The 24,018-nt window shown below is 36.1% G+C and overlaps 1 pseudogene; it reads right to left on the bottom strand.

Annotated features, from left to right (window-relative positions):
* Positions 1-22,953, bottom strand: part of LOC149815425 (glutamine synthetase cytosolic isozyme-like) — a 74,177-nt pseudogene extending 51,224 nt beyond the window's left edge.
* Positions 22,954-24,018: the final 1,065 nt, after the last annotated feature.

Below are 24,018 nucleotides of genomic sequence, written 5' to 3'. Positions count from 1 at the left end.
ATGCTAAAATTTAAAGAAAGTCCTAAAATGGTGGATTTTGCCTATGGATCCGAACCAAATGCACTGCTTAACATGATAATGCAAAATTTACACCATGAAAACTTCTGATATTTTGAAGACTAATAAAGGACCCGAAATGGAACATTTTTGGTTTTTACAGCCTCAGGATTTGAGCCATGGTGAGTTCAATAACAGAGATTTAGTTCTGACAGAGGTAAAATCACCCTAATCTGATGTAAAATGCTAAAAAAATATAAAACAGCTATGGAAATTTATGAAATTAATCAGAGTTACTCACGACACCTACATGAACAACTTTCATGTTCATGACTTTGGCATTTGATCAACATAAACATGGATAAAAATATAACTTTGTGTTCCTAAATTGACAGAACAGACCAATGTGACCAAACAGGGGACTGACAAGAAAAATCCGAAGCAGGTATGAACACTATTCTAAAAATAATAGGCTTTTAGATGAAAAACAGAGGACACCTCAGACATAACTTTCGCTTTTTACAGTTTTGGATTTGGAGCAACACACAAAGAGAAACCATAGCCCTAAGTCGATCCAAGATCTCAGAGGCCTAAATCAGGCTCTGACACGTGTCCCGAACTATCGGATTTTTATCAGACATTAAAAACATTAGAAAAATCTGGGAAAATCAGGTTAAAAACTAGACATTCTCCCGAGTTCAGAACATCTTTCAGATAGAAAATCGGATATCCCATGAGGGAGATCTTGATTTTACAAATCGGCAAATGATTTTCAAAACGCCTCCCGGGTAACAAAACCCGACCTGCCATTTTGAATGTTTACCACAGTAAACAAATTCAAATGCTTCCTAATTTTTGGCACAATTCTAGGGACACCTATGGGCGCATTTCGTGATTTTTTTGAAATTTTTAATAAAATATAAATGCATGAAATGACGTGTGGACTGACTGATAAAAACAGAGAACTACTGAAAATGAACAGAATTGAAATAAATGCCAAATTAATCCTAATTAATTCATGAAACGTGCTAAATTAATGAAATAAAATGCAAATTAAATCTAGCTAAATGCATGAATGTTAAAATTCATCAAGGAAGCATAATCATGTATTTTTATATATGTCGTTTCATGAGAATAGCTCAATCCATCTCTCGGATGAGCTCTTTCTTCAAACGACTCTCGAATCGAATTATGAAATCAAATCAAGAGGAAAAGAGGTGCACATTGCTTCGTTAGGCAGCGTTGAAGCTCTTGAAAGGGACAGCTATCACGAGCTTTGTTCGTCCTTCGCTTCGGGCTTCGAATGATTCACCAAGATCGATCCACCGTGCCTTCTTCACTGAGCCAAAGGGGGCTTGAATTCCAAAGTGCAAAAATCGGATTTTCAGGAAGGCTAGGTCGAATTTCCAAGTTCACCAAAGCTAAAAAAAATGGTCTCCCTATGTTGGGCGTGGAGCCTTGTTTTTATAGATTTTTTGAAAAAATTTGAATTTCAAACAGGCTCAATCTGAGCCCTCCATGTGGCGCCATCTCAGGGGGTGCTATCTGGGGGTTTGAAATTCGAATTTGGCTTTTGCAGGGAGCTCTCAGGTGGCGCCACCTCATGGGGCTATTTTTATTCAAAAATATATTAAATAAAAGAGAGGAAGCCAAGTGGGACTCTGGATTGGTGCCACCTCTATATATAAAAGAGGGAAAGAAAATAAATAAATTATACAAGGCCTCAAAAAAAATTGGTCCGGGGGGCGCTGCCCCCCTGGACCCCTGCCCGCTGACCGCGCAGAAAGGACCCGTGCCGGGAGGAGCCCCCGGACCCCCCTCCTGTAAGGGCAAAAACTCTAAATCAGGCTCCACAACTCATCAAGTTGAATGATGCTACCCACGCTGGGAGGAGCCCCCAAATCCTCTACTGTAAGGGCAAAAACTATGAATCAAGCTCCATAACTCATCAAGTTGAACGATGCTATAGTCAGTGTGCAGGTCCGTCGATGTTTGATGGAGAAATGTAGGATCGTCTGTTGGATGTACACACAAGTAGAAAGAGAAGGGAGAGAGAGTGAGAGGGTTGATGTTCATGGCCTTCTCCAGGGGGAACTCTTTGCCTCCCTTGATTTCTTCTCTAGAGAGAGAGGGGGTTTTACAGTATTTTACGAAGAAGAAAGAAGAAGAAGATGACGATTAAAAGTTCAAATAGATATTTTTGATGGCTCAGGTTCGTTTCTCCGGATGACCATCGGATTGCCGGCTCACCATCGGATCGTTGGCTCACCATCGTTTCGCCGGATCACCATCGGATCGTCGGCTAAGGTTCATTTCGTTGTGTAGACTTTGAAGAGTCAACATCATCCTTGACTTTATGGATGGAGGACATGTTTGTCCTTTTTTTGAACCGTTTGTTTTTTCTTTTTTGAATAAAGGGCATTTTTGTCATTTTCTCAAACCATCGTTTTATGAGAAAAATAGCAAGAAAGGGTACTTAAATCTTTGCAACCACACCAGACTCCAATGTTAAGTGATGTCAACATACATGAGAATATGAGCCTCAGGTGCTTGTATACGTGGTGCTCTTTCAGACCCCCCGAACACAGACGTGGGATTCAGTGAATCATTGGGGGACAACATACACCACCCTCTCTCTCTCTCTCTCTCTCTCTCTCTCTATATATATATATATATATATATATATATATATATATATATATATATATATATATATATATAAAGGGTGGCAAAATTTGACAGAACCGGCTAACCCGATCCGCCAACCCGCTTCTTAGCCGGGTTCGGGTTTGTGTCGTAAACGGGTTGACCCGCCTAACCCGTTTATTAAACGGGTTGGGTTCGTGTTAGAGTATGCCAACCCGCCAACCTGGATGACCCGTTTAATAAATGGGTTAGGTGGGCGGGTCAACCCGTTTACCCGACCCCGACCTGCCCGCCAACCCATTTACTCGAACCCGACCTGCCAACCCGCCCATCAACCCTTTTAACCATTTACCCAAACCCAACCCACTAACCCGTCAACTCATTTACCCGACCGGACCCGTTTATTAAACGGGTTAACCGTGTCGTGTGGGGTTACCCATTTAATAAACGGGTCGGGTTCATGTTGAGGTATGCTAACCCGCCAACCCGACCCAATTGCCACCCCTATATATATATATGTGGGTGTTTTACATAAAAAGAGTTTGGATTTTTTATGCACAAGTTGTTTTGATCGTGTTAAAAATAGTGGGAACCAGATTTTGGATCTTGTTTTTTTTGGTAAAAAAACATGATTTTATGATGCAGAAAAGTATCACATATTGTAGGCCGTTAATTTTTGAAGTCATATAAAATCTGACTTATGTGTTGTAATCTAACGATTCAAATGTGAGGTTGGTTTCACGATAAATATTAAAAAAAACAAAAAAAAAATAAAGGGCTTTTTTTAGGTAATTGGACAATAGCCAATAAATTCATATATATATATATATATATATATATATATATATATATATATATATATATATTTGGTACAGTTGTACCTACAATCTTTTTGAATCTCATTGTCCCTTCAATATGCATAGTTGGGATCAGTTCAACTGGAACTTCAATATGAATCTTTTTGAATCTCATGTGGGTCCCATATGATTTACATAAATCAGACCCATACCCACTAAAGTAATTTTCTGATGTTCTTTTACATTGAAAATTTTCATATCTTAATCAGAACTTGGTTGGTAAGCTCTGCGAGTTTTAAGCTGCCAGGATAGCCGACTGTAAGTATGGCAGGTATAGCTAGCAGGACTAGGTCTCTATCCCGAGGTAAGTAAAAGAATAAAAAAAAAATCAAAACTTGGTTTAGACCGTATAAAATTTAGTACACGCAGGCTCAGTATACTAATAGGATCCTATGGATCAGTCCCTAATGAACTTTCTTCTTTATTACCAAACTCAGACCCTACCAGATCCAGTACAGGTTAAGATCAGGTCATACTCTATCCATTGACACCTATATTTAGGATCTTGATCCAGCTAATTAAGATCTGATAGTTGTCTCCTGGAAGCATGTCTTGGATCTGTATCTGGTTGGGCACTACATAGCACATCCTTTTTTTTTTTCAAAAGCAAGCTGGGGTTCGGAACCCCTACCAGAACAACAGCAGCCCCATGTGGCAGAGGGATTGCCTTCATCTTGACACAGGACCCTACTTACCACATGGGATACCAGCACATCCTATGTCATAGGGATACACCTTGCCCCAGGTGACACAAGCGGACATGTGGACACGGATAGGACATGCAGAGATAATATTTATAATATCATTTTAATATTTTAATGTTTTTACAATATTATTTTAAAAAAAATATGCATTTTTTTACATTAAAATATTAAAAAAATGGTTTTACTGTTATTCAAAAAGATGGAGAATCTTTTGTCCTGCAAAAGGTGGAGACTTTGGTGGAGACGTGATGATTTTTCTCTTTTATCAGTGAAAAATGCAATCCATGTGATAAGGACAAATGAAGGAGGAAACCATGTTGGACATAAGAAGAGAGATGAGAAAATGATTCAAAGAAGAAAACAATTTGGGGATTATTTTTTTTTGAAGTACCTTTGTTTGTACTTTGATGATGTAGAATAATCTCATATTGATGAATCACAAAATTGTGGTGGGATTTATATCCTACATGGTGATTCTATCATTTGTTCTAAGAACAAGGGGATGGGATGGTAACCCACACATGTGCCCGCCTGACTGGGTTCGGATTCAGGTAATTGGCCCTTTAGAGCCATATCCATTAATCTAAGTTCAATGTTTTTTTTGTCCCGCATTAATTATTTTATTTGAATTAAATAAAGAGAAAAAAAATGGATAATAGATCCTTTTGTTGACAGGTCATGTGGTTAGAGGGTTGTGGTTACGGAGACGCTCAATAATTGACCTACAAAATTTGTTTTATCTCAGCCTACTCTCTCTTGCTTCTTTGAAGGGCATTTTCTGAAAAGGAAAATTATGTAGCAGTTGTTCGCAGAGCTTGTTTTCGAAGGGTGATCTACCATCGGAGTACACTGATTCAAATCGCTGAGGCTATTATATCCTCGGAGAAGGACGCTGAACCCTTTTTGCACCGTATGTGGGGCAAATCTTCTCTAAGGAGAGTATTTTTATATGCCTTAGCCTATTATAGAATATTAACTTGTTGTCATTGTTGTTCTTATTCTGTTTTATGCATCTGTTTGATCTGTTGTCCTTGTTTGGATTTTGTTATAAAATGATACTTGACATGATTGAACCCTGTTACGGTTTAAATCTATTGTTAAACATGCATATCATGTTGTTTTGTAATCTGATTTGCATCATGATATTGTTTCTGACTCCATCAGTCTTAAAGAAGATTTTAAGCATGTCAATTTCATCTAGTTTTATACTGAAAGTAGACATGTCTGGTATGCCTGAAAAGTTTGCCGATCAGAATTTCAAGCGTTGGCAATAACATATAAAAATCTGGTTCACGACTATAGGTTTGATTTTTGTTCTAGAGTTCGAATGCCCTACGGTTTCTGATACTGATCCTGATCCCACCACTATTACTGCGATTGTAGAGTGGAAAGAGAATGATGGTATATGTTGTGGTTGCATTGTATTGGTTTTGTCCAACACTTTGTTCAACGTATACAGTTCCTCCTCTACCACTGCTAAAGCTCTATGGGATCAACTTAACAAAAAGTACAATACTGAAGACCAAGGTCTTGAGAAGTATTCTATTGCCAAGTTTTTGAAGTATCAAATGGTTGAGGGCAAGTTAGTTACTGAACAAGCACATGAGTTTCTGCTATTGCTTCATAGTTTGACTGAGGCAGATATGAAACTTCCTGAAAAGTTTCAAGTCATGACCATCGTGGAAAAATTTTCTAAGTCTTGAGTAGACTTTAGCATGTCTCTCAAGCACCGTAGAAGAAAGATTTTTCTGGATGATCTTATGGTATCCATAGCCATTGAGGAAGAGCATAGGAGTCAGAAACAAGTTGTGATGCCAACTGAACAGCCTAAAGTTAATATGATGACCATATCATTTAAAAGCAATTGTCAAAAAGCTAAACCTGCAATGAAAAACTAATTCAAACCCAAAGCTAAAATCTAGAAAAAAATAAAGAACAAATCTTGTTAAAACTATGGACAGGTTAGGCATTGAGCCAAGGAATATTCTTCTAAAAAGGCCAAAGCTCACAGGACCACAGATGAAACTCTTCAAGTCAATATGGTGACTGAGGAAGTTGGGACTAGTGTTGAGTATGTTTTTGTTAACCCTCAAATCTATCTGGTTTATGAGTCAATTGAGTGGTTGGTTGACATTGGGGCTAATGTGCATGTTTGTGCTAATAAGTCTGTCTTTGTCTCTTACCAGGCCATTGAAAGTAGATCTGTGACTATAGGCAACTCCACAACTGAAAAGGTATTGGGGATTGGACACATGGACCTGAAGTTTCCTTCATGACGAGTTTTATCTCTACACAGAGTGCACTATGTGCCTATAGTTAAAAAAAATATTTTAAGTGGTTCATGTCTAGTTAGAGAGGGTTATGAATTTAACTTTAAATATAATAAAGTTGTTATTTTGCATTCTGAAATATTTATTGGCAAGGGGTATTTAGATGATGGTTTGTTTAAACTTTGTGTTGAACATGTTTGCAGTAATAAATTAGAGAATGATATTTCTTTTGATTCATTATCTAATGTTGCTTACAATATAAAATCATCTGATTTGTGGCATAAAAGATTAGGTCATGTGAATTTTAATTTTGTAAAATGCATGATAAACTTGAAGATGATTCCTGAATATTCCATAGATAAAACTAAAAAATGTGAAATTTGTGTGCAAGCAAAAAAATGTAGGAAACCATTTCATATGATTGTAAGAGATTCTGAAATATTGGATTTGGTGCACACAGATATCTGTGAGTTTAATTGAGTGTTAACTAGAAATCATAAAAAGTACTTTATCATTTTTATAGATGATTGCACTAAATATTGTTATGTGTATATGCTAAAATCAAAAGATGAAGTTTTTGATAAGTTTCTTATTTTTAAGAATAAAACAGAAACACAAACTAGTAGAAAACTTAAAAGATTGAGGTCTGATAGAGGAGGAGAATATACGTCTAACAAATTAGATGAATATTGTCAATCTGTTTGCATAGTTCATGAGTTTACCACTCCATATTCTCCTCAATTTAATGAGATTGCAGAAAGAAAGAAAGAATAGAACCCTAACTGACATGCTAAATGCTCTACTTGAGAGTTTTGGATTACCTACCTATATGTGGGGGGATGCTCTGAATACGACTTGCCATATTCTGAATAGAGTTTCCTAGAAGCATAAGGACAATAGCTCATTTGAACTCTGAAGAAATAAAAAATCTAGCTTAAAATACCTCAAAGTGTGGGGGTGTCTTGCCAAGGTACTTGTCTCATAGCACAACAGGAAAAAACTGGGTCCTAAAACCATAGATGATGTCTTTTTGGGTTATGTAGAGAACATCTATGCCTATAAGTTCTTAGTAATTAAGTCTGAGATATTTGGCATAGATGTAAACTCTATTATTGAGCTTCAAGAAGCTACATTCTTTGAGGATGTATTTCTCATGAAAGTTGGTGTACCTCAGAATCTTTCTTCTTCAGATATACCTTCAACTTCTGGTTTCATTCCCGAACATGTGGAAAAGATGACAAATGTGGTTGTTGAGCCATCTTATTCCCACTTTGGACCAAATAAGTTTGAAAAAGTGGTTGAACCAAGAAGGAGCAAGAGACCACATATCATCAAGGATTTGGAAAGTGATTATATCACTTACCATATCGAGAATGATCTTACCACTTTTCAAGATGTAATGGATTCACCTGAAGAAAGACATTACAAATAAGCCATAAAGAGTGAAATGGACTCCATTGACTCTAATGACACTTGAGAACTGGTTGACCTCTCTCGTGGTAGCTCTACTATCGGGTGCAAATGGATCTTTAAGAAGAAGTTAAAACCAGATGAATTCATTAATAAGTACAAGGCTAGACTGATTGCCAAGGGATTCAAACAAAAGAAAGAAATATATTATTTTGACATATATTCTCCAGTTACATAGATGACCATAATTAGGGTGATTATTGCATTGGCTTCTATTTGTGATCTTTCGGTCCATTAAATGGACGTGAAGACTGTCTTTTTGGTTAGCGAACTTGAAAAGGAGATCTATATGGATCAACCTGAGGGTTTTGTAGCCCTAAACAATGGCATGAAAAAATTGATAAAGTTATTTTATCATTTAACTTTGTTGTCAATGAATTTGATAAATGTGTTTGTTGTAAAGTTAAAGGTTATACATGTATCATTTTATGCATGTATGTAGATGGCATTCCATTGTTTGGTTCTAATATGAGAATTGCGAATGAGACGAAGTCGTTTCTTAGTAGTAAATTTGATATGAAGGATATGGGTATTGTAACTATGATCTTAGGCTTAAAGTTGACTCGTTCAGCTGATGGTATAGCTATTTATCAATCTCATTATGTTGAGAAAGTACTTGAAAAATTTGGCTATAACAAAGAAATATTTGTAGCAACTTCATATGAACCTTCTACTCCTCTTTATAAGAATACGACTGGTGTTCATGTGTCTCAATTAAGGTATTCTCATATTATTAGAAGTTTGATGTATCTTGCGAATTGCACAAGACCGAATATTGCGTTCTCTGTGACAAAATTAAGTAGATACACAAGTTGTCTAAATCACACTCATTGGAAGGCATTGAACAAGGTACTTAGGTACCTAAAAAGAACTATTTTCTTGAGTTTGCATTACAAAAGATTCCCTACCGTACTTAAGGGATATAGTGATGCAAGCTGGATAGTTATGAACTCTGGGAGTTATGGCATAACAGGTTATGTATTTACCTTGGGCGGCGGCGCAGTCACCTGGAGGTCAGTAAAGTAGACCATCTTGTCACAATCTACTTTTGAGGTTGAGCTCTATGCTTTAGATATCATAGGAATGGAAGCTGAATGGTTAAATGGATTTTCAGAAGAACTTCTTTTAATGAGCAAACAAATTCCTATTATATTTTTGCATTGTGACAATATGACCACAATTAGAAAAATTAAAAGCACAAAATATAATAAAAAATAAGGAAGACACATCCAAGTCATAATAAAATCTATAAGGGAACTGGTGTCTCAATTAGTGGTTGTTGTGGACTATGTTGGATCCAAAGAGAACACAACTGACCCATTAACGAAAGGACTAGATAATTCATTAGTCCTGAAATTTAGAGAGTGGATGAGACTGAAACACATCAGTAGTTCATCTATAGTGGCAACCCAACCTATCTGAGTGGAGATCCCACAAAGTAGGTTCAATGACGTAATAACAAGTTATAGGGTGAACTAGATAGCACATTCTTAATGTGATACTATGTATCTGTGTCTTTTCCCCTGATTACTCTGGAAAGGTGTTGTAGCTGTTGTAGCTGCAAGTAAAGGAAGAGTGAAAATTCTGAATGAGTTCAAAGCCTTCTAGGCAAGATGTTAGCAGTGCATCTCTAGAGAAGCCCACCTATGTGTGTGTGACTGTGTGGCCGCAGTTTAAAGAATTGGGTTGTTCCTGAAGTCACACATGAAACAAGATTTCGGTGCATGGTCATTAACACGTCGCCCCTAAGATTACAACCAGAACCTTTATCATGTTGTTGCTAATGGATACTCCTACACCAAAGGTTCAAGTTCAAGATTTTAGTTCACTTCGTTCCTGTGGGGGTAAAGTTAGCCAACTAAGGTAATGGTTCAAATCAGAAGGTACCATTACTGAAAGCATAATATGTCCTACTTCAGATTACTCCATCTTGCATCTATGTTTCCTCCTGTTTTCATTCTTTGAATTTGTGGGAGAATGTTGGATGTAAGAAGAGATGAGAAAATAATTCAAAGAAGAAAATAATTTGGGGACCACTCATTTTTCTTTTAGTACCTTTGTTTGGACTTTAATGATGTGGAATAGTCCCATATTGATGAATCACAAAATAGTAGTGGGGTTTATATCTTACATGGTGATTCTATCATTTGTTTCAAGAACAAGGGGATGAGATGGTAACCCACACACACATGCTCGCCTGTTGCGTCGTGTCGAGTCAGGTTTGGGTAATTTGCCCTTTAGGGCTATATCTATTAATCTAAGTTCAATGTTCTTTTTGTCTTGCATTAATTGTTTTATTTGGATTAAATAAAGAAAAAGAAAAAAATGGATAATAGATCCTTCCGTTGATGGGTCACATCACTTCATAACAGATAATAGATCTCTTCCATGTCTTTAGTATCCGTTCAGGGTTATAAAATATGGTTAAAGGGTTACGGTTACGGTTACGGAGATGCTCGATAATTGACCTACCAAATTTGTTTTCTCTCTTGCTGCTCTTTCTTGCTTCTCTGAAGGGTGTTTCCTAGAAAGGGAAGTTCTCTAGCAGTTGTTCGCAAAGGCTATTTTCGAAGGGTGATCTACCATCAGAGTGCACCGATTCAGATTGCCGAGGCTATTGTATCATCAGAGAAGGATGTTGGACCCTTTTTGCACCATATGTGGGGGTGAATCTTCTCTAAGGAGAGTATTTTTATACGCCTTAGCCTATTACATAATATTAACATGTCATTGTTGTTTTTATTTTGTTCTATGCATCTGTTTGATATGTTGTCCTTGTTTGGATTTTGGTATAAAACGATACTTAACATGATTGAACCCTGTTACAGTTTGAATCTATTGTTAAACATGTATATCATGTTGTTTTGTAATCTGATTTGCATCATGATATTGTTTCTGACTCCATCAAACCCAACCAGACAAATTAAACCTAGAGCCTAAACTATGAGCTATTGATATTAAAAAGTTGGACCAAGACTTGGGTGTATTCGGACCTTTACAATCGGGTGAATATTCTTCTGGATTAAGTGCAGATAAATCCAAATCTGATTCATTGAGTAGGAAGGTTGTAATTGGGTCAGGTCTGATGCTGTTTAGGTTTCATCAAAACTGATTTTGGACTGAGCTCAAAACTTGGACCTGTACCTGATCCATTATAACCAATGTTGTTAAAATTGATACATAAAATCGTTTAACAAAAAAAAGAGGATAAAATTCATCATAAACAAATCGAATCCAATAACTTTTTAATTGGATCATTTCAAAGCCAATTTGATCTGAATCAGTCAATCCAGACCGTTTCAGATCAATTTAATGACACTGATATTGGCTAAGAGACACAAATATGTGATTTTTATGAAAACTAGGAGACATGGGCATGTAATTTTTAACTATTTAATATATGCAAAATGCATCCAATAGCTTCCATGTATGAAATTATATTTATGAACAAGGAAGTTTTAAAAAACACACTTAAGTTTTAGGGAATAATAAAAAACACCTAAGTTTTGGAAGATGTCAAAATATACCCAAGTTTCATGGTCAATTAAAACCATCTAGATTTAATCTTCTATAAAAGTTGTCATTAAATATGTGTTACCATTACCATTTTACTCAAAGATATTTTGAAAAAACACCTAACTTTTCAAAAATATTCAACAAACCTAAATTTCTTAAACATCTTAATTACTCTTTTATCTCTCATTCTACCATGACCACTCAAGTCAATAATCCCCTGGTTCATGGAGACATGGTGATTGTGACATGGATGAGAAAAAAAGAAGAGAGAGAGAAGAGAAAGGGAACCCCCCTCGCCCCTGCCCCACTTTTACATACCACACATTGGCTGGATTCTAGTTGGTAAAACCCTTGAAGTCCCCTTTGGTATCAAGGAGTACACCCCCTTGAGGCAAGGGATGCCACTTGTGAGTTTCAAACTTATAAAGTCTTGTAAACTTGGTGACATTAACAAGCTCCCCCTCACCCCCTCCCCTCCTGCTTTTACATACCACACATTGGCTGGATTCCGGTTGGTAAAACCCTTGAATTCCCCTTTGGTACCGAAGAGTACACCCAATTCTAACCTTGTGGCAAGGGATGCCACTTGTGAGTTTTGAACTTATAAAGTCTCGTCAACTTGGTGACATTCACAAGTGGCGCTTACTAGATGAGTAGAGCCCTTGTGAGTTTTTTTTTTATTTAGTTACATAAAGAAACCCAGAGCGACATGTAATCATGGATTAACCCCTCAACGAGAAAAACTTTGTGGCTAAAACCCTTTACCCTAGTGCTTATGCTAACAATGAACAAGCTCTTTGGACTCATTCATCTACTACATGTTATGTTCCATACCACATTTTGTCTTTTCCTCCCATCAACTCTCAATGGATTCTCAACTCTGATTGGTTATTTGTCCAAGCTTATCATGAATAATTGAATATTGAACATGAGCCTAGCTGCCCTAGCTTGAGATAAAATAATAGGTAATCGGTTGGGTTTAGGCTTCACTGTGTAACTTGGCACTACGAACTCAGTTTTGGAGTCAAGCCGAATTTAAACCAGAATGCAACTGCCTCAATGTTAGACCAAACTCATGATTGAGTTCTCATTAAAGTCTAAGAAAAGAAAAGAAGTCAATCTAGGGTTGTTGGAAACTCCATTTACATGTGGGAAACTCACTTTCTGAAAAACTGTTTCCAGAATAAAAAAGTTGGCAGTTCTGAAACTGATAAACTTGCGAAAATGCATGAGAAAGTGAAAACCTTGTTTCTCATTATGTGAGAAATCTGCATCCTTATATAGAAAACTAGTTTCTCTTATTTGAGAATATTTGTTGGGCAGTTCTTGCAAGCTTACCTTAAATAAAAAATTTCTTTTGCAGTATAAGGTTGAGATACTTGTTATTTAAAATATTTAATTACTTATTTTTGAAAAAAAACATATTGTATATTTTAATTTATAGTAAGAAGGATGTAATGTATTGGGTTAACAGAGATAGATCTCAAATTTTGATATAACCTTAATAATTTTACCTTAGTTGATGAATCGATTCTATCCATATAAAAGCAAAAGCAGGAGTATTCAATGCCATTTTTTTTGTTCTTTATGATCCGTTTTTAAATTACTCTCATACCATGTTCTTTTGGTATGTAATTATGAAATTTGTTGAAGCATTTGTATTTTTTTTCAAAAAAACAAGTGCTACATTCTATCTCTCCCCTTATTTTCCTTTAAAAAGGTAACAAATAATTAGTTACCTAAAACTAAGATGGCATACACTTTTTAGCCAACCAGTTTATAAACCTAAAACTAAAATTCTAGTGATTTTTCCAAAAATAAAAGCTTTAATGTATTGCAAGTTTATTCCCTGCTAAGATTTTCTAAGTTAGAAATTTCAAATATGGACAACATGTGACCTTGTCCAAAACACTATCCACCAATAGAGAACTTAAATAAGTAAATTTTAATAGTTTCTTTTCAATTTATGAAATTGACCTTTTGCAAATCATATTAGTTCTATAGTAGGTATGTTTACTCACAAGAAGAAAATTTTATGCAATAGGGCTTGAACTAGGTGTGCTCGAAGGCATGTGTTACACGCCTGATCTTTCAAGCGATAGTTGTCCCACTTAGGATCAAGTACATTGTGGAATGAGTATTTGTGTAGCTTTTTTCTCAGGATACAACCAAGTTTTTGCTTACTCGCAAAGATCGGCCCACTCCTTTGACTGGGTGAGCCCGAGCAACTTGACACGAACCACCTTCAATAGCCTCTTGACTTAGGTTACGTAAGCCTTAGGCTTACCATAGGTTTAGGCTCTGGGCTCGACTAAGGTAAAACCTTGACTAAGTCAAGGTCTGAACTTACTCAAGAGAGTGAAAGGAGGGGGGGGGGGGGGGGGGCTTCAAAGCTCAGAGAGCACTAGAGATAAAGAGAGTCCGTGAACTCTAGAGACAGAGGGGAGAGGCTAGTTGGGTGATAAGAAGAATGTGAGAGGGTTGGGGTATATATATGCCCCAATCCCAATGGCTAGCAATAAATGGTTTGGGCTAGCCAAACGGCTAGTCAACATTGGCTAGAGGTTAGGTCAAATCAATGAACAAAAATTGTATAACCCTTATCAAAAATGAACTTAAAAGGGTTAAGTAAGTCCAATATTTGGACCTTGGTCAACATGGAGGAGCTCCTAATGGACTGTTTAACCATAATTACCCCATGTAAAAATTATTGAACAAGTTTTGGTCAAGGAACTGGTTTGGTCAAGGCTCATAGTGAGTCAGTCAAAAAGTTAAAGTGAGATTGTCTTGGCCTTGGGGATAAAACCATCCCAATTTCCAAAAAGATTGGCTAAAGTTCAAGAATGACCAAGACTGTGTCAAGTCGAGTTGGAACAAACCAGACTGAATTGAACCAAAACCTAAACCTAAATCGAAACCCAAATTCAAATTTAAGTCTAAAGCCAAATCCAAATCCAAGCAAGTCCAAGCTCTAAGCTCCAAAGTCAAAAGTTTTAAAGTGAGAACATCTTGGTTTTGGGGATAAAATCGTTTCAAGTACCAAAAAGAATGTTCAAAGTCTAAACCTAAACCCAAACCCAAACTCAAGGTCCAAAGTTGAAAGTTGAAAGTTGAAAGTTGAAAGTTTAAAGTTTAAAGTTTAATTGATATCCCCCCAATGGGCATTATCTATAAAAACAACTATATATTATTTAAAGCTAGGTGAAGTTCTCATATACTTCAATATATGACTAAACTTTTGAAGGGTTAAATAAACACACAAACTTAGGTAAATATAGAACAATAAATACACTACACCAGGTTTTAACCTAATAGTTTATATATAAAACCCCACCATTTCTTCACATGAATCAAAACTATAAAAATACTCAAGAGGTTATTTGCAAAGATCTAGTGCATAAATGAAAATACCTTTTGGATTTGAATCTTCACATTAGTATTACTTAATTATAGTTAGTCTAAAAAATTGATAATTTTAATTAACTTTTCAGGTACAGTAATACACACTTTCACTTTAGGTGATCATAGTGTGACTATAAATATATAAAAGATACATATTAAGGGTTTTGTATTGTATCCCATTTTCATGAGTGCTCTAGAGACATAGCTCAAGTGCCATAGAAGGCGACCACCACCTTTGCACTCACATAGGTGAGTCTATCAAGAATGTAAACATATTTGAAACACCCCAGCTATAAGGTTGTAACTTCTCTAAAAAAAACTAACATTTTAAAATATTTTTCAAAACCCAAAATTTTGAGAAAATTTAATTTTTTTATTTGATATAAAGTTTTACATGACTCCTAAAAGTAATGTGTCAACAAGTTCATCTAGGACCACATTCTAAATACTGAACGGCCCACCTGAACGCAAGTGCGAATGTATATTAGCCTCTCTATATTAGATACAATATGAAACCATTCATAGATATAACCTGGTTGAGTTTATTACTCTAGAGAATTTCATATATTAAAATGCGAAAGACGAAATTTATTGAAAGATTGAGACATTTAAGGAATTATATAAAAGTTAAGATTTTGTAATCATATTTTTTATTATTACATAAAAGAAAGGACAATATCCACAAATTTATATCATTCCAAAATATTTACAAGTCTTGAAATGGTAATGATTCAGAACAAAAATTTAATGTTTATAAGTCTTAAAAAGGAATAAAGTGTGGATCTCCCAGGGTTTGTAATGGGTAAAAGTGTTTATTTGAGTATGCAGCAATCCGTCTTCACTCCAATCTTCCAGGTTGATATCGGTAATGTTGTAGGGCATTAACAATATGCCAGTAGAAAATCAAAAACCAAACTTGAAGAATACAAATCAAGTTTGAAATAATATAACCAAAGTGTGGTTCTCATCATTTATTAAATGAGGTTTAAAGGAATCCACATCAACATACACATTACTTTCATTCATTCATTTACATAAATGACATTCATTCATTTATTCACATCCATAACATTCATTCATTCACATCTATGACATTCATTTGCATAACTGAATAAGCAATTTAACAATTTCACATATAATTGCATAAAGTACATAGGTAAAATATCATTAATCGTATATAGCATGAAATACACATATATAAACAAGTTAGGACATAAGAGTTTCTTACAGACATAACATATGTGACATAACATATGTGCTTACAATAATTACATACGACAAACACTACAAGAAAAACTTCAAATAGAGATGGATATTGGCGACGAATTTTTTCCGTCGCCCATTAGTGACGGCTTAGCGAGAGCAAAATATTCGTCGCTACCATTCAAATTATTTATGAAATTAGCAACGGAAATTAGTCTGACACTCATCCGTCACTACCTAATGACAGATTAGCGACATACAAATTTTGTCGCTACTCTGTCGCACAGTTGTGATGGAATAGGCGACAACATTTGGTCGTCGCTAATCCATCGATAAATTTCTCATAAATCCCTAATTTGAGCCATTGTTCCCTTTCTTTTCTCTGCTGCCGGTTCTCGAGCTCCCGTCGCCCGCCCACCCGTTGACCTACCGTCGACTACCCGCCGCCCCACGACCTCCCGTCGGTCGCCTACCACCCCATGACCTCCCGTCGGCCGCCCGTCGCCCCGCATCCTCCCGTCGCCCACTCGCTGGTCGTCGTCCTCTCGTTCGACAACTGGAGGTGACCCCACACCCCTCTTCTTCACCTTCTTCTTGGTCCCGCCCCCCTCACTCTCTTTCGGGTTGCCGAAGAGCCGGCAACCCCTACCGTGCCCTCCCCTCTCTCTGTTTCGGGTTGCCGGAGGGTCGACTGAAATTTCACTAGAGGGGGGTGAATAGTGAATTTCGTTAAAGATCGATAATATAAAAAATAAGATAATTAGGCACAACACAATAAACATAGGATTTATACTGGTTTGGCCGAGTTACTGACCGACATCCAGTCCTCAGGTAAAACACTTGAGCCTTTTACTATAAAATTTGTGTTACGGGATAAATAATACAATACCCTTTTCTTCAGAGGTCTACTTCTCTCAACAGAGTAGAGAAACACCCTCTTCCTCAGAGGTCTACTTCTCTCAACAGAGAAAGAATACAGCAGAAAGTAGAAAGTTACAACACTTTCCTATAGAACCTTCAGAATGATATGCAGAGTATGAATGCACGTATGAAGATTCTCTTAAAATTTTCTCTCTTTTGAAAATAGGCAGAATAATCTTTCAGGAGAATAAAATGTTCTTTTTCTCTTTTTCTTTAGACACACACTTGATTTTTTTGTCAGAGAGCTTTTCTTGTCTTTTTCTAAGCTCTTTTTTAGTGTATCAAGTAAGAATATTTCTCTTTGAAAGCTCACATGTATCTTACTTTGAAATATTATTTTGTTTGTATATGTAGATGTTCAAAAATAGTCGTTGCTTTTTGAAATGCTTTAAAATAATTATCCTTTTGTGATGTGAGATGCCAGGTCATCTCAAAAACAACTTTTTATGAGAAAATGTGTGTAATAATGTGTGTACTATATATTGCTTTTTCAAAAATCGTCATTCCATACATTAAATAATTATTAAGTAATAAATGTTTGATGTATTTAAATTATGATAGTTTCTTCAAGTCATCATTTCTAAATTAAATATTTTGAGGTACAATATACATTGGTGTATTTAAAAATGAGATTTAATTTATAATATGTCTTTTCTCAAATAAATGTTTTGTAATACATTAAATGTTTAAGTATTTAGAAATGTAATTTATATTATAATTTATCATTACTCAAATAAATGATTTATAGTACATTAATTGTTTGAGTTCATTTCTATTACAAATCGTCACTTTTTTATTTAAATGCATGTAAGTACAATAAATGCTTGTTTAGTACTTTATTTTACAAATGGTCATTTCTTGAGTAAATGCTTTTGAAGTACCATTTAATGCTTACTAAAAGAATAATGACTTCAAATATAAGTCGTCACTTTTTTAGTGAGTGTTTTTTAAATTGTATTTAATGCTTAAAGAAATAAATGGTCATTTCTTAAATTAATTGTTTTGTTCAACAATAAATATTTGTGTATAAAATAATATTTATTTTCTCAAATCGTTATTTCTAAAATGAATGATTTGAAGTACAATAAATGCTTGAGTAATACTTATATTACAAATAGTCATTTCTCAAATAAATGCTTGTGTATTATAAACCAATATATCTTTTCACAATTTGTCTTTTCTTATATAAATGTTTATGTATTATGAACCAAAATTTCTTACGCAAATGTTTGTGTATTATGAACCAATGCATTTTTCTTTTCTTACATAAATGCTTTTGAAATCATGATCTTTTTATATCTTGTCAATTTGTTTTTTTCATAAATGTTTGTATGAAGTATAATGATTTGTTTCAAAAAGGTGTTTTTGAAATACATAACGTTCTTTTTATGAAAGCTTGTCTTTTTTAATATGAATGGCTTGTATGATTTTAAAGCATATAATCTAATATGAAATATGCATGCTTCTGAAGGTTCTATTATATATTACTCTAAAAAAGAAAAAATCTTCATCTTAAAGTAGCCGATTTTCTTGGATAATCTTTAATGCATCTCTTTGGCTCATCAAGCTTTTTCTTCAGAGTATTATGATTGCATCAAATTTTTGCACTTGATCAAGTTGTCTTCACTCCTCTTAAGTGAAATAACCTTGCATCAAATACACGTTAAATGCATAGCACATCATATCCAGTTTCAAATATGAAAGCATATCATATTTATCATATCTCATGAAAGCATATCATATTTATCATGTATCATCAAAACATAGTTTCTCAACATTCTCCCTTTTTTTTATGATGACAATATATGCTTCCCCTGTCAATAAGTCATATATATATAATGTTTTAAATATGATATCAAAGCATGAAACATGCATTTTATGAAAAAAATAGCAATCATAAATAAAAGAGAACACAATAATAAATAGTGTGTGTATCATTTTTCTCCTACATATGAGAGGTAGTTCTCTCCCTTTGTCATTGACAAAAAGGAGGGATCAGAGTAGGTAAGTTTAATATTACAGACCAATGAATAAAAACTCATTTTGAAGAGGATGGAGAATGTAGTTTCTTGAGGATGAATTTGTGTTCAGTCTTGAAGGACTGAAAGGCGGCATGTAATGATGCTTGATTTTCCAAGAGAAGATCTTGTGTGGTTTGGACATCTGTGAGAGCAGAGAAGACATCAGTTTGGGATGTCTGAGTAGGATTGGCATCATCATATCCTTCATCTTGAGTTTGTTGTGGTTGTGATCCTTCTTGCAAGAAAACAGACTCATTAAAGATAGTGGTAGAATAGCATATGACTTTGTTTTGCAGTGACACATTAAAGTGTTGAAGAATAGAGGTGATAAAACAGCCAAAAGGAAGGAGACAAAACACTCGAAAGTTTATCATGTTTTATAAGATAATGGATAACCAGTTGATGGGAAAGGATAAAAAAATTGCATATAGTAGGAGGGATATCTCATTTGGTACGAATCCCTTGGAAGGTTGCTTGTGAAAGACATTATGAGATAGGATTTGTGAGAGAAGTCTGGCATGCGGTTTTAGATTACAAGTGTGCCATGGGAAGTGGGTAGATCTTGTTGAGTGAAGGATTTTTTTAAACACAGTACGATCAATGGGTACTATGTTGGGTAGGTCAATGCCATAGGAAGGGAGATTCAGAATGTGTCCTAAAGAGTAAGTATCAAAAGAGATGATTTTTTCATGAACCATGGTGGTGATAGTTGTTTGGTCATGATCCACAAACAGATTGGTATAGAATAGTTTAATGAGAGCGGGATAGTATGAAGCATTGTTTGAAGATCCTGAATTATGCACAAAATCTTGTAGAGAGGTTTCGAGATCAAAGGAGGGAAAATCTTCAAAGGAGATTAACCTTCCGGGTTGAATTTGGAGAGAGATTACAAAGTTTTAATGTTGTATAAGGTCCGGATATCGTAGTTCAAAAAAATCAATGATATCGAAATCATTGAGGTAGGGTTTTGATGAAGAGGAGGCCATTTGAAAATTGAAGAAGTGGATAACGAAGAACGAGTGTGATACCAAGAGATAGGGAATACAAGAGATAAAAAAACTTGCGAAGGTATGATGAATTTTTCAAGTGATAGAGGTATGAATGCAAGAGTTCATTAAATAGAGAAGGTTGGGTTATTTCTTTATTAAAAAGAAATAAGGCTAGTGAATGTATGGTCAGATCAAATTTTGGAAGGTAGTTTAATGTGATATTGAGTATATGTAGGGGTGATCCACAAGTTAGAGGCAAACAAGAAGATACAAGGGTGGTTTGAATTCTTGTTTGAGAATATAATAGAGAGAGAGACATGGTTTTGAGATAAAGTGACAACAACAATACATTTTACGTGTGAGAATAAGGACATAAGGTTCAATTTAGGACAAGTTCTTTATGAATGATTGATAAGCATAGACAAGACATAAATGAAGGATGAATAGTGACAAAAAAATGCATAGCAAGATGTTAAAAAAAATGAACCACAAATTTTTAAAGAATTCGATCATAGGAGTGATGAGACATTGAGTATACGTGTCATAATAATTTTTGAGAATAAGAAGGGCAAAAAAAAAATGATGTGAAAAGGTGTTATGAAATAAAGTATTATTTGAATGTACGAATGATATAGAGTGAGTGACCAGTGATATGATAGTGTGAATAAGAGATAATGTTCAAAAATGGCCTAATAAAATAAATAACAAGTTGAAATTTTAAAATACAAGACATGGGTCAATATATTTGATTTGAGGCAACATAAAGGAGATAGGCTCAATTTTCGTAAGGGATGTTTTGAGAAAAAGACAAAAGTAATTTAAAGAGAGTTATGAGATGAATGATATAAAGCAATGTCATGATAACTTATTTAGTGTAAATAGTTCTTATGGATAGGCGTGAAAGGAGATAGGACATGGGGTAATCATGTGACGTGTACTTGAAAGAGATGACATATTTGAAAGATATGAATGACATAAATAATTTGTCATGATTAATGTGTTTTAATATTTATAGCTTTTATGAGTATAAGTGAATATGAGGACATATTTTAACTTTGAATAGTGTTGAGAGAGAGATCAAAAATGGCATGCAAAGATGATGAGACATAAAAGAAAAAAAGTTAAAAACGTATTTGAGAGATTATAATAAAAATGGTAAGAAAAGATAAAGTAAACTTTGGTAAATAGCTTTGGAAATTATAATAAGCATGAACAATAATAAAATCATGCTGAATGCGCCCTTGAAGGCTCCTCAGCTCTTTGAGATTGGTGGCAGACGACATATCAATGATCGCCTTTGCCTTGGCAGGATCCACCTCTATGTCTTTCTTGCTGATCATGTAGCCAAAGCAGCTTGCCTGACTCCACCCCGAAGACACACTTTTGCGGATTGAGCCTCACCTTGTAGAGAATAAGTCTTTCGAAGACTTGGCCGAGAGCATCAAGATGATCCTCTCCTTTAGACTTGACTAGGATGTCATCCACATAAGCATCCATGTTCTTATGCATCTGGTCATGAAAAATAACTGTCATTGCTCTCTGATAGGTTGCCCCAACATTCTTGAGTCTAAATGGCATAACTGTGTAGCAAAATGTGCTCCAAGGCGTGGTAAAAGAAGTTTTGGATTGGTTACGAGCGGCCAATTTGATCTGATTGTAGCCTGAGTATCCATCCATAAAGGAAAACATGGCATGGCCTATCGTACTGTCGATCAAAAGATCGATGTTGGGGAGTGGATAATCATCTTTCGGGGTTGCTTTGTTCAGATCCCTGAAATCAATACAAATCCAGACTTTGTCATTCTTTTTGGGAACTACCACGATGTTCGCCAACCAGTCTGAGTATTCGATAGTCCGGATGAATCCTGCTTTTAACAACTCCTCAAGTCCTTTTTTAACTTGTGGTGCCACTCAGGGATCCATTTTTCTCAATTTTTGCTTGATTGGCTTGCAGTCTGGCTTCAGCACGAGACGATGCTCGACCAGTTTGGGGTCTAAGCCTGGCATATCCTCATAAGTCCAAGCAAAGACTTTCTGATGTTGTTTGAGGAAATGGATGAGCTTTTCCTTCTCTTCTGGACTTAGGCTGGAACCAACTTTGAGGATCTTCGGATCGTCTTCTGAACCAATATTGACATCCTCTGTCGGATCTTGAACCAACGGCGATGGTTCGTCCTACTTCTAAATACTGGCAATTCTTGAATCGCTGAGTCGAACTCTGCTAACTCTTCGATCTGCCCTATTACCTTGCTGACTTATGCCCCTGCCTTTGCCTTGCAGATTTTGGCCGGTTTGGATTTATTTTGAGAAAAGTTGGTATTGATAACGAGCATTTTGAGCGATTTAGGAGTCATGATTCTGGCAATCCTGAAAGCGCAAGAGAAAGTTTTTGAGAAAAGGATAAAAGGTTTGAAAACAGCCTTTTGTACAGAAACAAAGAATGACAACACAAACAAGGATATAAGCAAAGAATTTGTGTATGCCAAAAATGAGAAATAGGAAATCAAAATTTTATTGATTGAAATACTCTTGATATTTACATATGAGTTAAAAAAAAGAAGAGACCTGGGCGGATTTTTGCCCCTATAGGATGACATTTAAAGAAAAGAAAGCAGAAAACATTGGCATTGTCTTCTTCATTCTGCTCCCTTGACAAAGGTGGTCTTTCTGCCTGAAGACTGGCCTGAAAAACCCAAACATGCGCTGGTGGCATGCCGAGCGGGGACGATTGGCTCCAGAACGCCATTCCCATTCTTACCAAGGCCTCTGAAGGGCTGATAGCCATGCTTCATCAGAAGATCAAATCCCTTCTTGGTTTTTGCAAATTGACGAAACAGAGGATGATCCTTGAATGACGTGCAATCGAGACGCCCACTTAGCTTGAAGAAGTGAGGTCCCTGCCACTGGATTACTGTTGCCACGCTTTCTGTCGGCTGAACTTCTTTCAACTTCAACATGTCCAGGTTTTCACTCAAACTGATTTCATCGACTTCCCGGATGCTCGGGATGTCGACAGTGAAAGTAGGATGGGGGATCATTGGCTGTGGGAGTCGCTCTTCCGGATCCTCTCCTAGGACCGTGGTAATCATGCCTCCCTTCGACCATTTGATGCACTAATGAAGGGTTGAAGGAACAACGTTGGCGTTGTGGTTCCAAGTGCGCCCGAGCAAAAGGTCGTATGTGGGCGGCACATTGACCACATGGAAGAGCACGGTATGCACCGAGTAGTTGATAAAAATTTTAAGAAATTTCTTCCCCTTGGTTGTCTGCCCGTGGTTATCGAAACCGTAGATCGTTATGGGATCTGGGGTGTATTCTTCTTCCTTCAGGCCCAAAGCCTTAGCCGTCATCTCCGGACTGATATTAAGGTTGTTGCCTCCATCAACCAACACATGAGGGATTGTCATGCCCCTGTTCCGCATCACTATGTATAAGGCGTTGTTATGAAATGAATGGGGCTTTGGCAAATCCTCATCCGAAAATGTGATTGGTGCATTCGTCATAGCCTGATTGACTATTTGGGCCATATCCTGCGGAGTGGTGCTAGGTTGGACCTTGATCTTTCTTAGCAGATCTTCTAGCACTTGTTGGTGCTCTAGGGAAGCATGGGTCAGATCCAGGATAGAAATGTTTGATAGAGCATTGATTGGCTTCTGTACTGACCCTGAAGCTTCTCCTTTCTTCGAGGCTGCTTTGATGAAGCGTTTCGGAATCTTAGGAACTGACTTGGCAATCTCTGTCGTCACTTTTGCTGGCTCCTTGGTTGGTTTATTGTTACTAGAAAATGCAGTAATATCCACCCTCTTGGCAGAAGACTACGCTTGACGAAGGACGAGGACCTGATGTTGATCCTGAATGTCCTGACTGGAACATGGCTGAATATTGTCTTGCAGAGAAAATTTTTGTTCTGTGATGACTGAAGTTGAATGCTTAAGAAATGGTTTGGACAAGATTTTTAGTTGTTGCTCATCCTCGATCAACAAATTCTTGTCAATACAGTCCTAGATGATGTTTTTAAGGAC

This window comes from Nuphar pumila, chromosome 15 (genome assembly GCF_984573655.1).
Source record: "Nuphar pumila chromosome 15, dmNupPumi1.hap1.1, whole genome shotgun sequence".
NCBI lineage: Eukaryota > Viridiplantae > Streptophyta > Magnoliopsida > Nymphaeales > Nymphaeaceae > Nuphar > Nuphar pumila.
This window is presented reverse-complemented; position numbering and strand designations above follow the sequence as displayed.